The following is a 17711-nucleotide window of genomic DNA, read 5'->3' as shown; positions in this document are numbered from 1 at the left end:
ACGTCCGCCAAAGCAGGTGTCTCACTCTGACGTTTGAGCGCACCACCGTCTCACCAGAGGTGTTTCTAATTAAGCTGCAAAGGCTGGTCCGCCCTCGTCAGCCGCAGCCCCTTCAATGCGCCCGCTGCGGTCATTGCGGCCCCGCCACTGTGGCCTGCTCGTGCGACGAGCCCTGCCTCCGCTGTGGTGGCAGTCACCCGAAAAGACCATGCACCATGGCATTCCTTGGTGGTCTGAGCGAGAGCGGCAACCATGTACCGGATAAATCGCGCTGCCAGTCTTGGCAGGTCCATTGCAAGGCCACGGTCATACTCGCCCCTTCGGATGGCTCAGTGACGCCCCACCAAGCGCTGAAACACACCAGGACAGTTGTCAACAACACCGACAAGCGGAGCAGTACGGTGGTCGTGAAGGGCCACTCGTTCCGAGTTGCTGTCACTGGTGGCGGCCGAATTACTTTGACAGGCACGCGCACTTTACCTTGAGTGCGCCCGCAACCGCCACGGACTCGGTCCCCACCACAGCTTTTTTTCCGACTACGCTGGCTTAGGCCATCGACTCGAAGGATGTGGTGATAGCCGCACTAGCTATGGCCGTTCGTGCAGTGTTCGTGGTATAGCCGGCTGACTCTCTGGTGCTTGGATTATATGACACGGCTCTTGCCACGCACGACGCAATTGTGCCGGGGATTTAGTTACTCAATTGCGACCGGGGCGATCGTACGCCTTGGGCTTTCACCAGAACAATTCGGCGTAGTTACCGGATGCACAAAGGTCACTGCAATCATCGCGCAGTCTCCGTTTGCGAAAAGGGCGCGCCTTTCAGACACAGCAAAGTAACAACTGAGACGCTTATTCGCGTTCAGCAACACGCGTGAGTACGTTTTGTGCGTCATTTGTTCGTGAGAAACGCGAGGAACGTTTCGATCGGCTTGCAATTTTGCGCGTCAACGTCCAATTTGTTGCTATCGCGTTCATTGTTACGCCTTTGCGGCAAAGCTGCGACTTTTTCTCCTCTTTCCTCATGTTTCAGCCCCTTTACCCCATACCAAGTGTCAGGCTGTTGAGGTGACCTCACCTGTAAGAGACAGTTACGGCACTTCCTTTAAATAACTATTTAGTAAAAGCGGTTTTCTGTATCTAATGGGAAGCCCCCGTTCCTAAAATTCTCACTAGTCCATCGCATGCATTATCAGGTTTAGCGTCCGTCGATCTGATTCACATGCGACTTCGCCACATTTTTTATCGCTGCTATTTTCACGCATATTACTTGCGAAAAGAAGTAGCCGGCGCCATTGAAAAGTGATGGCTTATCGTAAATAATATAAAATTAAAAAGTGCCAATGTCTGGACGGCTATTGGGAATGCTGTCAGCGTGAGCTCACATACTGGCTGCACAGGAGCAAGAGAGGTGAGATGTTCGAAAAGAGGATGCGACAGTCTGCGAAGGGGTTTTATCTCTCAAGTTTGGCAGTGCTTTGTGGCCCCTTGGCGTTGGACTGCAGCCTTTTGCTGTCAAAAGAGTTGGAGAGGAAGAAATCACTTTTCCAGTTGGCAATCTCCCCTTCTTCACACTCAGCCAGATCACATCTTCACTTCCCTTGTGCAGCATCAGAAGCCTCTATTGTAACAAGACGGCAAGTTGGGCGAGTTGCTACGTATTCACGTTTGACGAAAACAGCGCACTGAAGCAACCAAGACAGAGAAGAGAAGGAACACACAAAGTGCTGCACTCCTAACTGAAGGCTTATTCAACGGAAACATTAGCCTAAAGGAGCACTGTCATCAAATTTACTCAAGTCAAGATTTTTGCACCGACGAGTAGCTATCGACCACCTAGTAGCGATTCACAAACTAAAACGCATCTCAGGTAAGAAATAATATCTGCAATATTGATAAATATATTCGCTATCGAACGTGGTTCAAAATGGGTCGAAAGCCCGCCAAATTGTAGTGTTATCAGCGCTACCTCGCGGCCATGTCAAGGCCGCTGTACAGCTGGTGCTGCTTTCACAAAAAAGAATGACGTCGCGCACACTGGAATTTCGTCTGCTAGGAGCGCGCGTGCAGTCAGTCCAGCTGTGTCTGTGATGATGTAGACTAAAGCCACTTCATGCGTTTTCCGCCGGCTAGGTTCGGCCAATTCATTCTTTCCTCTCCCTTTAGCCTCAGCTTTGAGAAGGGGCCTCGTACTGCCAGTGAAACCCAACTCATTCGCCAACACAGGATTTACCCTGTAGCAGCTCGGCGCAAAGTGAAGCGAGGAAATGTAGCTGTTTTTCTTAGGCACCCAGTCCCTCTGTCCATCGGCGCGTACGAAGTCAACCCACTGGCTGCGTTGAGGTTCGTGGCTTGGAAAGGCATAAAACTCCACGCAATTTCCGTTTTTTACGCGCCTCGACGTGCACGTTCTCACTGCGCAGAGGTTCCCCGACATTGTGGCACGTGTTGTCCACACACGCTGTGGTGCACATGTCAAAACAGCCTATGCGACACGATGAATCGCACGCACGCTTCAACACAGCAAGGAGAGCCATCAGTGAGGGCACGGCCGCTGGTTGACTACGCACCGCACGGTGGTGCGTAGTCAACCAGCGGCCGTGCTGAGGGCATGGCCGGGAGTCGGCTCCAAACACACTCAGATCATCGACGTCATTGTTACTAGCGTATCGTCACTCAGGATGATATTTGTGGATTGTATCACATCGAACACGTAGCACTAGTGTCGATGTCGTAGGGCAGTCTATTTTCCGTTTTTTTTTCTCTTTAGCTTCTCTACGTTGTTTGACATCGAATTAAAATAACTTCCAAGCGTTGAATGTAATTGAAATTTGGCCTAGAAGACCTATGCATACCAAGTGATCGAATGACGGACATGTCTCGATCTTGAAATTTGATGTCAGTGCTCCCTGAAGTGCAAAAAAAAAAAAAACCGAGCATAACAAGTGAAGAACAAAGTAGTTAAAAACTACGCTCGTCAAAAAAATTATCCTGCTTTTGTGCAATGTCACCGAGGTTTCGCTGATGCAACAATCACATGACTTATCATTATAAAGGGCTTCAGAAACTTCAGGAGTGAATTCGTCGTGACCGGTGTTTGAACACGTTAGAAAGAACGGGTGTACACATGGCAGAGCGCGTTGTCAAACGGGAAGGTGAGCCTTTATGTAAAGATGGTTAGTGCTCCCGCCGCCTTTTATTGGCACTGCGGTCTGTCGGTCTGTCTCACATAATAAAGTTCGCGAGATAATGGAATTTGATACACAAGCCCCGCTGCACACGAAACATAATTTATTCTGTGGTTTACACCAAACTTATTAGCGTCTGGCTTATCTATACTCTCAACTTTTCCTTATAGCAAAGCACATACCTGAGCCAGTTTATTGGATGCCCTGAAAACATCAGCTACGTAGCGGCCACCCAAATTTTTACTGGGAAAGCTGTATATGACTCGGAGAAATGCAAAAACCGTGTGGCAGCGCTGTGAAGAGCGGGTCTATATTGGCTGTGTTATAAGTTATGTCATTCGCGGCATCGTACTTAACCACGCACGCCATTGGCTGTGTTGTTAGTGACGTCATGCATCTTATCCGAGTCGTGGCGCCGAGCGTGATAACACCAGTTTTTACTGCAACGTTCCACATCGGTATGCCACGGATAACTCTAGAAGAGCGCCGATAAGGGAAACGTGAGAGAGCTCGCCTTCGCCGGACGATGTAGCAGTCTGGGCACGAAAACAGGCCCGGGAGGCCGAGTGCCGTCAGCAACTGCGCGCCGACGATCCGGCAGCCTTCCAAGCCGCGCTAAATCACGATCGCGAGTGCAATCTCTGGTGCTAACCACGCCGCCAATTACCTCGCGATGTCTAAAGCTTGCAACAATGTGGCATTGTGACGTCAATGTGATGATTGCGAGAGCGCGTTCGCCGGGGCGAACCCTTGCTTTGGGCGGGAGTTTCTCCAGTGGCACATTGGCTTCGGATGCGACGTCTGTGACCGCCCGTGATACGAGAACAACGACTGTAATTAGCGCGTTGCGAAACGCGTTTAACCGCTCACTCCATTCCTCAATGACCGTGATCATGCGAGGCTACTGTACGACATGTCATATAAACACTGTGGTAACCCAAGTCAAACGTGTGTCTAACCTCATTAAGAAGCGCGGACATGTAACCAATAGAAAGTCACAGTTTCCCCAAAAGGGCGAAGCAATGAATACGATGGCAACGTATTCAAATGTTTTACGAAGCAAGGCTAGCATATTTACGAGAAATATTAATTGCTGTAAAAATGCGCTTGCTAAGAACCAAGTTACCGGCGGCGCGGCCACATTGGATGAACACAACAAGGCTCGTGCGTAGTGACGGCGTTGATGAGAAACGCCTCCTGTGGGCAGCGCACGCGGGTACTAAAGGCTATACATGGTCGGGTGTTGCCGCTGGTGGCAGTTTGTTAAGCGTAGTGCGCATCTATGTGTCGCCCGCCAATCCAGGTCCTGGGCGCGAGGCCCACCACTGGAGGCGCGAGCGCTGCAATCGCTGCGACGTGCAGGGTTACATCACGTGATCCCGCTTCGGGATCACGTGATGACGGTGGGATGCGTTAGATGACGGTGGGATGACGGTGGGATGGTTGCGGAAAGGAAAGCTGACGGTGGGATGCGTTGTTTTTAATCGCGACTTCCCGGTGTTTTCATTTTTGAACATCGTTGCATTGCTCTGACGTAATTGATTGATATGTGAGGTTTAACGTCCCAAAACCATCATATGATTATGGGAGATGCCGTAGTGCACTGCTCTGACTTACGGGGCACAGACTTTTGTAGAGTGTACGATGTGGAAAGTCGCAGTAAACGTTACAGGCAGCGTGCCAGAGTTCGCTGCGTATGCGATGCCCCTGTCACCTCTCTCTTTCTTTGTGGAGGTTATTTCGTGCCCATGGTGTTAAAATGAGCTTAGACAAAGAATGTTCACATAAAAGCAGATAATTTCAGTTTCCGCACGGGAGCCTCTTCCAAAACAACAAAAAAAAATGATGGTGCAAACAGTCCGAATATATATATTTTAAAATAGGACGTAGGAGTGTAAATGTGGGGGAAGTTGCCGTTATTACATTTAAAAATGTGCGCCGCTGTCTGAATTTTCAAAGAGAAAAGATAGCTCGGAAGTCCAATTCTTTCCTTTTTGTTTTCGCTATTTTCACCCTATTGCGGTCAATTTTGTGGCCAGTTGCTTCTGCGTGTTCGGCCAGCGCGTTCGACGAAACCTTTTTTCTTACGTCATACATGTGCCGCTCCCGTCTTTGCTAAAGCTTGCTTCTATCGCCAAGGTAACCTTTACCGCAATCTACGTCCTCCCCGCTCGTCTGTCCCTGTGTGTCTTCCCGAACACACGGTTTTCCATCCGCCAGTGGCATTGCCAGAGACTAGCACACCAAACCCGTGCCCCCCCCCCCCCCCCAAAAAAAAAAAAATTATGGTATATGCACACAAAACAATTGTGTACCACCTCTGCCTGCCCGGGCCCAACTCTATTCAAAGGGGTTCCCCGTCCGAAAAAAAATCGGCCAACGCCCCTACCATCCGTGACTTCAGCTCGCAGATTTAATTCTTTCCATATAGATTACATCTGCAGAATGGGCCCATAGCTACTGTCTCTTCCTCGCAATGTTGTTTTGATCTACAGGCGAAAACGTGGTCAGCTTCGAGAACCGATTGATGTTCTAAGAGCTGCCGTGAAATATAACACAACTTATGAATGAAGCTGTAAACAAAGAAAAATAAAACTGGGCATTCGCAATTTTACTGAAACATAAAATTGCTGTTTAGATCACGGCCCGCAAGACTCTTAGCATGCACATTTAAGGGCCCAAAATGATACGGCTGGCTGATCGCAATTTTAATCATGATTAACTCCTTTCTAGGAGTGCTGGACCTGAACCAATCGTTCATAATTTTCACCCATGTGTGGCTCGATGGCGATCGACTGTGAAACGTGTGACCACCATAGAAATTTTGTGCAATAAATATTAGGAGCTTACCACAGATAAAAGCAACAACTATGAATGATGCGCGTGCGTGTGTGAATATTACGTTTGCCCGCAATCATAACAGAAAGGTTGCGGCTGCATGCGGCTATAAGAATGCTGTGTTGCTTCCACGTTGCTTCCCACAAAGCGTGGAATCCGCTTGCGCTGTGCTTGGTAGGGTTATGTGTGCTGAACATAAATGTAGTTTGCGCATGCGTGTCATGTCAATCGGGGCCCCTCTTTAGACGCAATTCTACAACGAATAAAGTAGCGTGGTTGCACGCATTTTTTTAGCAAAGATAAGTTTATTTACCGATAACACTCCTTTGATACTTCAATTTCGCACGGAATGAGTTGCCACTTTTTACAGAGGTGGCGCTCTCGGCCCCCGTGTTTTTTTCATTCAGGTGGCTATAGCTGATGACTCGACAGTCAGGCATTATGAGAAGCGTAAAACTTTTTCAGGGCAGTTATTTAGCACTTCGTAGAATCAGCAAGAAGCTGCAGTAATATTTTGATAATTTTGTTGAGTAAAGTACAAGAAAATAATGATTAAAAGAGGAGACGCAAAAGTGGCTGCGCGCGAGAGGGTGGAAAAGCAATCCAACTACGTACGTCACATGGACCCATCTGCATGGTGGCGCCACGGTATGTCCACCCACACCCAACACCTTTGGTACGGTTGTTTTGTGTTGAGTGCGCAGCACATAGAAGCTCCCGTCTGCTGTTGAAGTAAGAGCCGTGAGCTGATCGTCACCGCGATAGTGCAGCAACCATAAGCGCCTCCCCCCCTCCCTATTCTTGATCGCTCCCGAGATAAGCGCGTGCGCAGACGACCCGGCCAGAAAGGCGATGTTCGTTCCGAAGAAAAAGGAAGCTAGCGCATCCTACCCCGTATATCTTGTGGCGTCCTCGCTACTCACAGTAGCGGAAGATCACCGCGGGTTCAGGCTTAGCGAGGCACAGGGCCGCGTCTCCGTCACCTACTCAGGTGTAGCACACCGCTCCGCGTGCGCTCATGTATCAAAGAGTTTGGCACGGCACGGAAAAACAGTGTTCGATTAATAGGAATACACAAACACTTTACTGCATTTGGTGGCATCCCCAGACAACAGCTCAACGTTCGCTCTCGGGACGTGGAGAGCGAATACATGCGGACGTTCACGATAAGGGGGAGATCATGAGCACATCGCAGCTGGCAACGGCGAGCTTTGACCCACCGGTTGGGAATAGGTCCCTCGCGGCAATGCTGCGCACTCTCACGGTGGCCACTGGGTCTGGCCGAGAGAATTAGGGCAAACCTCGTACACAGTAAATTTTTTTACACCCTTAAGGGTGTAAACTGGCTTGTCGCCAGAGGAACACCCTATGGGTGTTTTCAGATACACCCTACTTAGAAGGGTGTTGAACACCCTAACATTTTGCTGAACACCCTTCGTGTAGGGTGTTCAGCTAACACCCTTTAAGAGGGTGTTGAAAGGGTGTGCGACCTTCGAGTAACGCGTTATTCAAAGGTCGCAGGTTCGGTTCCTGTCCATGGCAAGTTATCTTTTCACCCACATTTCTTCACATTTACATTACAATTCGGTCTAATAACTTCCCCTGTACATTCCTTGGCATTACTGTCTGTTAGATCTCATTAATATATATATATATATATGTATATATTAATGAGATCTAACAGACAGTAATGCCAAGGAATGTACAGGGGAAGTTATTAGAACCTATAGAATGTAAATAAGAAGAAAGAATAAAGAAAAGTGGATGAAAAAATGTGTGTGTGTGTGTGTACTGAAAGCTTACTGAAATGCAATGATATTTCTCAAAGCCTTCTTTGTAAAGCCGACTATAGAAATTTAGACTGCCTTCTATAGTTATACAATTAAATACAAATATTTAGTGTTAAATAGCATAAACATCTGGGGTATATCAATTGGTGGCTCAGTGAGTCGATACAGCAAAGGTGCTTGGTATGCATACGATTGTGTAGACACACGAACACATTATATTCAAAAAACATTATTACCCGTAACAGTGCACACTTCCCATGCAGGATGCAGACATATACATATTTCAGCAACTTAATTTGCAGTTACACTTGGTATCGCAAAACCATGCGAGTTCAGCCTCACCTAGTTCATTTCAAACTTTCTGATTATACAAAAATAACAGAGCTGCTCTGGCAGACATCGTTTCCACTTATTGATAAATATCTTTTCCCACTTCCTAAAAGCAGACATATATTGGCGTAAGATAAATGTCAAGTACATGTACCACAACACAGGTTTTCTCTCAACTGAAAGCAAACACAGTTATTATGATATTTCATACATACTACAGTTAGAGCATTTTACCGCCAATATTCGAACAGGTAAGGTCAGTGGCCGAAGAAAAATGATTAACAGATCAGCCCGCACCCCATGAAGCTTCACCACATATTAAAATTGCAAGTTTTATTTTTCAGCATCTTTCTAGGTAATAGAGACAGCATCCATTTCTCAAAAACACACTCTTCACAACAAAACCAAAACGAGGGCCGACAGGTGGAAATGCCTCAGATAGGCTGACCAAAGTTTCGATAGGAGAACCTATCTTCGTCAAAGGTGCCTAGCCTTCTCATCATTGGCATATTAGTTTCAAGGGGGTTAGTAAAGACGTAATCTCCTGGTGGTGGCATGTGTCCCTGTTGGCAATCGTAGCCTGAAAAACAAAACTATAAAGCAGAGGAGTGCAGTCCTTGCTTCATTTCAAGTTGGGTGGTAGTGATTCAGAATGTTCTCAGAGGGTGGAGAAAAAAAGAAAAAAAAAGGAAACACCCAAAGTAGGAGCGGTGTGCTGCCAATGGGTGGCCGCTACAGACACGAAAAAAGCAAAGAGGTTAAAAGTTGGAAGCCAGCAGACTGTCCCCGCGTTTGGCCATCACGAAGGGTTGCTGATTGGCCTATGCCGTTCTCGAACATCTATGAATGGGACTTATAAGAAAGAGGTTACAAAAAGGCGCAAGAGAGAAGCAGGCGGCTACTTTTAAATGCCAAGATTTCAAAGGTAAGCGACACCATATGTGTTTGTAAGACCACGTGTTTATTGGGGAAGGTCATTGGTTAAAATATGCTTTCACTATCCCCATAAGTGTCCCGCTCAACGGAATTGCCTCAAGAATTTGGCGGCATGTTGGCAGAGAAATTGGCAAGTTCGGAATGCAAAAGGAATAAGCAACTACGAGAGAAACACAAAAGAAAAGAAAAAATGAAAAAAAAAAAGGCGGATTGGTGATAGGCGACACGCTAGCGTTAACAAACGAGGAAAGGAAAAAGAGACGCAGAGAAATTTGTGGCTTGGCAATGACTTAATGGTGCACGGTAGGAGTGTTTTTTGAAGCGACAAAAGAGGAAAGGAAGCTGTGGTTGAAAGGTTCTGGAAAATAAAAACTTCATAGTTGCGTGTATATAGACACATGTATATCTATAATTAAAGTTTTAAAATTTAGAGTGAATATTATTATTACAATATGTAGGTTAGGAGTGATTCCATGTAATACCAGTTATGTCTATTTGAAGGTTGAACGTTTCTAGTCCCTAAATATGGCCGCAATTATGCAATGGCTTTCAGCGATTCCAAATTACCACGTGCAACATTAATTCCTGATGGGTGTAGGGACATAAATTTGTGTATAAATTATGATTTCATGTATTTATTCTCTCGTGGTGACCGGAAATTATTTTGTAGAACATAAAGCTTTGCTTTTTAGAAAGTGTGGTCCTGTTGGTAGAAGTGACCGGCTACTACTTTCGGTAAATTGTGCTTTGTGTCTGCACGGTGGCCGTTCAGTCTTACGTGAATTGGCGGCCCACTTTCGCCTATATATTGTTTTCTACAGCTGGCACACTCAGAAAAGTATATTAGGTTGTTTAAAAGTGCAGGTGAAGCTCTATGTGACCTTGTAAATGTAGTCAGATGCTGTGCTTTTTATGTTGGTAGCCGGCTGTATATATTTGCAGGGTGAGCACCTGGGCCGGCCACAGGGATCAGACGTCCTAGTCTAAGTTTGCGTGAACAAGCATGTCTTTAAGTTAGCGTTGCAAATGCTACGTGCCACGCATTTCTAATTCCCGCAAAATTTAAAGCAAACACTAGGACGTCTGGTCCCTGTGGCCGGCCCAGATGCTCCACCTGTAAAAATATATAGCTGGCTAACAACTTAAAAAGCACAAAATTTGACTACATTCACAAGGTCCCATCGATCTTCATCTGCACTTCGAACAACCTAATATACTGTCTTAAGTGCGCCACCTGCAGACAATATATAGGCAAAACTGGGCAGCCAATTCACGTAAGACTGAAGGACCACTGTGCAGACACAAAACACAATTTACCAAAAGCAGTAGCCAGTCACTTCAACCAACAGGGCCACAATTTCGACCAAGCATAGCTTTATGTTCTACGAATTTCTGCTCACCATGAGAGAGGAAATACAAGGAATGACATTTGATACAGAAATGTAAGCACCTACACCGATCACGAATCAATGTAGCACGTCGCAATTTAGAATCGCTGAAAGCCATAGCATAATTACGACAGCATTTAGAAATGAGAAAGGTTCAACCTTCAAATAGACATAACGGGTATTACATGGAATCGCTCCTAGACTACAAGTGTACTATTGATGTTCTCTTGAAATTTTTTAAATTATAAATATAGATATACATGTGTCTATAACACACAACTACGAAGTTTTTATTTGCCAGAACCTTTCAACCACAGCTTTCTTTCTTCTTTTGTCGCTTCAAAAAACACTACTACCGTGCACCCTTAAGTCATTGCCAAGCCACAAATTTCTCTGCGTCTCTTTTTTCCTTTCCTCGTCTGTTAACACTAGCGTGTCATCTACCTCCAACCCACCTTTTTTAATTTTTTCCTTTCTTTCTGCCTTTCTCTCGTTGATGCTTATTTCCTTTGCATTCTGAATTTCTCTATTTCTCTGCCAACATGCCGCCAAATTCTTGAGGCAATTCTGTTGAGCGGGCCACCTACGGGGATAGTGAAAGCATATTTTAACCAATGACTTTCCCAATTAAACACATTCTCTTCTGAACACATCTGTTGTCGCTTACCTTTGAAATCTTAGCATTTAAAGGTAGCTGCCTGCTTCTCTCTCGCGCCTTTTCGTAACCGCTTTCTTACGAGTCCCATTCATAGATGTTCGAGAACAGCATAGGCCTTTATCGTCGGCAACCCTTTGTGATGGCCAAACGCGGGGACTGTCTGCTGGCTTCAAACTTTAAAGCTCTTCGCTTTTTTTGCCTCTGTAGCGGCAGCACACCGCTCCTACTTTGCGTGTTTCCTCTTTTTTGCTTCCATTTTTTTCTCTACCCTCCGAGAACATTGTGAATTGCTACCAGTGAACTTGAAATGAAGTGAGGACTGCACTTGTTTGCTTTCTAGTTTTTTTTGCTTTTCCGGCGGCAATTGCCAACAAAGACACGCACCACCACCAGGAGATGACATCTCTACTAACCCCCTTAAAGCTAACATGCCAAAGATGAGAAGAAACGGCACTTTTGACGAACATAGTCCTCCTATCGAAACATCAGCCAGCCTATCTGAGGAACTTCCACTGTTCACCCAGACTATCCCACTCTTCACAAGTTTTTTCTGATCCTAAGGCAGTTTTCAAGGCATTCGAAACACTATGGGCTGTTTATATAAGCTCTGCACACACAATTTAGCCATCTGATGTACAATATGCAAAGTATAACAGAGTGACTTGTTGGGCTTTACATTTACACTCTTACAGAGTATAAAAGAAGGAAAATTCGTAACTTCATATCTAACTCAGAATACATGCAACAATCATTACCTCTTACAAAAAATTAGGAATGTAATAAGCACCAGCACACACTTCGCAGAGCTGCTCAGAAATGCATCTTGATAAAATAGTTAAATATTGCAGTAAATTACGAATGCAAAAACACAACACCAGTGCACTAGTAGAGATGCCTGGTTGGCACCAAACTGCTGTACTTAAGATGCATCATGGAAGCGAGACCACAGCCCACAACTAATAAACGCTTCAAGTAACCCTTGACTGCTAAACTGAAGGCCACAAAATCAAACCATGGCTGTGGTGGCTGCAATTTCGATTAAGGAGGAAATGCATGACACGTGTCTGCTTAGACGTGGATGGATTTAAAGAACCCCAGGTGGTCAAAATATCTGAAACCCTCTACTCCAGTGTCCCTGATAATTATATCATGGTTTTAACACGTTAACCTCGGTAAATATTATTCTCATTACACTTGACATGAAATAAAGCAAGCAGATATTACTATGTAGTTGAAAAAATTCACCATTCAACCCTCTGATCCAAGGACTCACGTTACAATATTCTAGTATGCCTTCTATCAGTTATCATTAACAATGTTAAACATGAGTATGTATCACTGTAAAATATCCGACATGGTTTGGTATTGGCAAAGTTAGGTACGATGAAGTATGACAGTGGGAAAACACTTGATTGTACTTATGAATTGAACTTCCCAAAGGCAATGAAATAACTACAGTGACAAAAATATATTAAAATAGAATATTCAGTGAAGGTTACACTGAAGATAAAATCATTAATGTGCTACTTTTTATCACCACACAAAAAGTGTTTCTAAATGGCCAATTGCACATAAGGCATCAATTAACATGACATGCAAGTCTGGCGAGCAACACACTCAGTAGATCTTGGAAAAAACAAAATATCCAATAAAGAGCTCAGTAAGCAGCACTGACACATTCTTAAATGCACTGCCTAGTTACATTGAATTTTAGCCTTAGGAACAGAAAAACACCTTGGCAGATTGTGTCCAGGGGGACACAAAGTAATAAAATAATGCTGTCATCTGGCCTATCAACCAAAAATATTGAAATTTTAGTAACGCAAATAAGCAGGTATGTTTGCATTAAAAAGTTGGAGGCAGTCGTGTTTCTACACAGTCCCACTTGGAAAACTTTTTTGATTATGTTTATGCTTCTAGATATCCCGTTTGAAAGTTTAATTTTGCTTTTCATGATTACGCATGCAAGGCAGTGAGGTTTAGCAAAATATCACTCCATAGCGGAACGAGCAGTCGGTTCTTGCTATCGCCAGCGAATAGCAAGAGTAACCATTTTAATGTTTGCCCATGCCTTCCACCGACGGTCAGATTAAATGCATGAAATCAGAGTCTGTGCTAGTGCTCACTGTCCTGCACACATAATAATGCAAGCCGCAACTAAATTTCCAGCAGGATATCTGAGCACAGGCATGCTAGAATTCTTACAAGTGACAATATGTAGAAATGTGACTGGCTCAAATATTTAACACATACATGATCTCCTGCTGTGGTCACTATTAAGTTGATTAATAAAACTTAATGGCACCGCTGACAGTGATAATTATTGTCTCACATTGCATTCTCCTCGATACATAGCTATCAGCAGAGGTGGCTTTACATAGATAACTTACAGCGCTGACTTCTCTTTTAAGGAAAAACAAAAGGGCTAACTTTGAACACCCTGAACCTTTGTGCTCCTTGAATACAGCTACCAGGTGGCTCTCTGCAGCTCGCTTTTCAGAAGAAACAGAAGCCATGCGCCACTGATGTGCACCAGCAGTCAAATTTTCCACGAGCCAGCCTTGGATGATGGGCTACTCCAGACGTCTCCCACATTCTCTTCCTACGACGAGCATGTATAGACTGCGAGAGAAACAAAAAGACAATTTACTGATGTGTCTGTTAACGAAGCAGAATTTGGAACTCAATTTAGAATGATCTGGAAAGTTTTGTTTTAAAAGAGTAGGATGTACGAAAACCAGACATGCTACAACAAAAACATCCTCAATGTTTTTGGCGAACATAGCTGCAACCTTACGAAAGAATATGCATTTTTCACATAACAGATCTGTCACAAAATATACTTGAATAGCGCTTTGGCATAGTGCGTATACATGCCAATTCAATAATAGGGCAGTGCGTACATGACGGTATGCACTTTGATCAAGTATCCATTGGAGGTAACACATAAAGTTATATTACGAATTTTAGTTTGAACACAACTAATGCAACTCTCTTTCCGCTGCCTACATTAGAACGATTATGCCGATAACGAAGAAAATTGGTTTCACTAAATTACTATTGTCAACTGCTAAATTATGGCTGTTAATTTAATGATTCCAGGTGGCTAAAGAGGCAGTGCCCCTCACTCATCCCTAACATACCCCTCATTACAGGCTGTCTAATAATAATGGGAAAAAATGTGGAAGTGCTAATACAACGCACCCATCTTGAGCTAAATACCATCCCAATAAAGCATGCAAGCTTCTGCAACGATCTCTAGTAACAAGAATACTGGAAGGCATTGGTCACGATTTAGCAATACACAATAAACGTTTGACGAGACTGATTCTTGAAGTTGTGTAATTGCGTCAATGCCAACAGCTTGGAAACATGCAGTCTATATTCATGATTGTCAGATGAACATACTGTCCAATTTTCCATTTTCACAGCAACACGTGCATGCCTTATGTATGCATACTATGATGTATAGCATTATTGCAAGTTTTGAGCGTTAAATGATATATTTGTTTCTCCAAACACCACAGATCCCTTCTATAACTGTAGCGCATGCCTATAGAATTTACTGAAGCTTGTCATCTGATGTGAAGACAAAACAACATGCTGACCCTAATTGAAATCATGACGTTTTGGCCCCCACACAAAAGCCCTATTCACAAGTGACAAAGACTGTGCTTTTATTCGAGGCCAATATGTGGTTTTTCAATCTTTTCATGTGTGTTTCTGACCAGATCGGCATAAGCTTGTCATCTGTTATTAAATGCCATTGGAGGTGATGGTCTAAACTGTTCTTACTGTTCGTACAAGTAAAATTGCTTAGCGAAGTTTGAACACAAAGTTTTGGCGAGGCACATACAATATTTAATAAACCACCACAAAATAATGAAATCTAAGCATAGCGAAAACAAGCTGAATAAAATAAAATGTGCTCTACCGCATGAACTACTGATCGAATTAGGGCTCACTCAGTTAAGCTACAGTTATTCGGCCCCAATAAGCCATGAAAATTTTGTTCGGAAATACAGTTCAAGTTTAACGAACGGCTCAAAATTCATGGGTTCCGAACGCATCAGACAACCTATGTTGCGAGTGTATAACGTAAGCTCAGATTTGACTAAACGGACTGCATAAACACGTAAGCGTATATACGTGCAAGCCTTGCGAGCCGTATCTAAGACGAGGCAGCATGCTGCACGCGAACTCGGATAACACAGTAGTTCAAAGATGCGTGCCGGCGTGGATGCATACACCGGCATACGTTCGGCTGCCCGCAGCAATTTCTGATAGCAGTTTAAAAAAAGGGCGTACAACATATGAAACTTTTCAAACTGCTTTGGACGTACAACGTATGAAACGTACAACAAATGAACCCGTTGACTCCTGTAGCACACAATATGAACAGACATGCAAAAAAAAAAAAATCCTCAAGTTAAGAGATCCAAACATACGCGCCCTAGGCGTAATCAACGCTTACAGCTAACAAACGCCGTCTTCGCCCAACAATTATTTAACCAAAATATTGGTCCATCGCGAGCAGGGCTCCCTGCCAACACCACTGCCGACAGAGGCGAGCGCCGTCACAACTCGCACAAATCCGCCGCCGAATTCCCACTGCGCACGCACGCGCCATGTGCTTCACACACCGAAGCATGCTTGAATCGAAAGAAAAAGCTCGCCCACGCTTGACTTCCTACAAAAACGCCTACATCCTGATGAAATGACACACACAAACAGGTTCGCTACGTTAAAAAACTTCACTTATCACCCACATGTAACGAAAAACATAGCATGGCGTCGTTATCACGCTCTCGTTGTTGACAAAGTGCCGACAGCAGGAATGTGGTACGTACCTGGCGAGTGTTCCAAAATGCGACGCCACACGTCCTCGCTTGTGTAGAGTTCATCTTCGTAATAGGCAGCACCGGCAGAACACAAAACACGAACGCAGCGCGCAAGCACACCTCAAAAAACGAGAAAAAACGATGCAGAACCGACAAGCTGCAGCGCCCGACCAGCGAGCACGCCGAAACAAGTTCGGGGTTACAGTTCCGCAGACGTACAAAGGCGCAATAAAATGCTTAAGTAATGCGGTTAAGTATATAAAGTAATTGGAAATATATATAACATAAAAACAAAGCAGGAAAAATAATTTTATTTTCACAAAAAAACGAATTAAGAAATTAACACGTGACTTTAGCGCGCGAAGTTTGAAACGCTTGCAGGTACAATGCATTTTTAACAAATGAAGAACAGCGGTAATAATCACCTAAAACACGCATGTTCTTGACTTCGAAATGTACTATGGTTGACGCACACATTTACACACAAAATTTTATTGCAATAATTGATGGTGTCTATGCATAGGCGTGCCCACCACGGGGGAAGGGGGGCGGGGGCAACCCTTGGTCACTTAGGGGGCAATGTAAATCCCTATAGGTACATAGAGAAATAGAGAGGGGGCACTGTAACTCGACGTAAGTTTTTTAACTCGACGGGGGTTGCAGCGCCCCCTGCTGATCACCTCATACACCCCCCCCCCCCCCCGAGGGGATGTCAAAGAGAATAGATAGCAAATACAAATTTTACGGCGTGGGTCGCAGTGTCCCACAATATATATATATATATATATATATATATATATATATGTGTGTGTGTGTGTGTGTGTGTGTGTGTGTGTGTGTGTGTGTAGGGGGGGGGGCGAGAGGCGTGTCTCTTCCTCCTCTCGTACCCTTCTCCCCTTCGCTTCGCAAAGGCGCTGCGTGCACTGACCGTGCCATTCTCTGACCTTTATTTCTTCACCTAAAAAACCACTTCCCGTGCTCCCGCATGGTTGCAGAAGGTAGTGCATTGTTTTCTTTTTGGACCAAGCACGTCTCGTCTTCGATAATCTTGTGAAAACAACTTGCACTCGAACGGCTTTTGACCGAGCAAGGGTTTTTTGTAATAAATTCAAGCTTTTTTTTTTCTCAATTGCTTCTACACATGAATATGTGCTGTCCGTAGATCTTGACAGTAGCCCATTCATTTATTCACATATAATGTGGACGATATAAAGCGGCAAAGCATGTCGAATCATACAGTGCGAGAAGAAGTTAGTCTCTTTTACATTTTCTCAATTATTCTTAGTGTTTTGTAAAATTTGTCAATGCCTCAATCATTTCCTTGATTTTTTTCATCCCTGCGACATTGTTATCTTAGGAAAGGCATGCATTCCTTGCGCTATGCGTGGCATTTGATTTGCAAGCATGGATGCAGCTCGATTCTTGCACGTGGACTCCCGCGCCGGTGGTCTGGTGCTTATGGTGCTGAACTGTTGACCCGCAAGTCGCAGGATTGAATCCCGGCAGTTCACGGCGGCCACATTTTTAATGGACGAGAAAGAGTGCGAGACCTGTGTAGTTAGACTTAGGTGCACCTTAAGTAACCCCAGGTGGTTTAAATTTTCGGAGCCCTTCGGTACAGCGTCTCTAATGATTATATGACAACTTTGGGACGTTAAACGGAACAATTTTTATTCCAACAATTATAGGTGTACACCCTTCTGTTCTTCAACACCCTCACGAACGGCATAATAACACCCTTTT

General features: G+C 44.5%; 1 protein-coding gene and 1 long non-coding RNA gene across 7 annotated transcripts in view; both read right to left on the bottom strand.

Moving 5' to 3' along the window:
* Positions 1-17711, bottom strand: part of LOC119175625 (solute carrier family 15 member 1) — a 441245-nt gene that overhangs the window by 87236 nt on the left and 336298 nt on the right. The gene's annotated exons all lie outside the window — the stretch shown is intronic.
* Positions 8464-16341, bottom strand: LOC142777369 (uncharacterized). Its single transcript, XR_012888059.1, has 2 exons — positions 15978-16341; positions 8464-13749 (listed from the first exon to the last, which is right to left on the bottom strand). It is a non-coding gene; the product is annotated as an uncharacterized LOC142777369 (long non-coding RNA).

Source organism: Rhipicephalus microplus, chromosome X (assembly GCF_043290135.1).
Source record: "Rhipicephalus microplus isolate Deutch F79 chromosome X, USDA_Rmic, whole genome shotgun sequence".
Lineage (NCBI taxonomy): Eukaryota > Metazoa > Arthropoda > Arachnida > Ixodida > Ixodidae > Rhipicephalus > Rhipicephalus microplus.
This window is presented reverse-complemented; position numbering and strand designations above follow the sequence as displayed.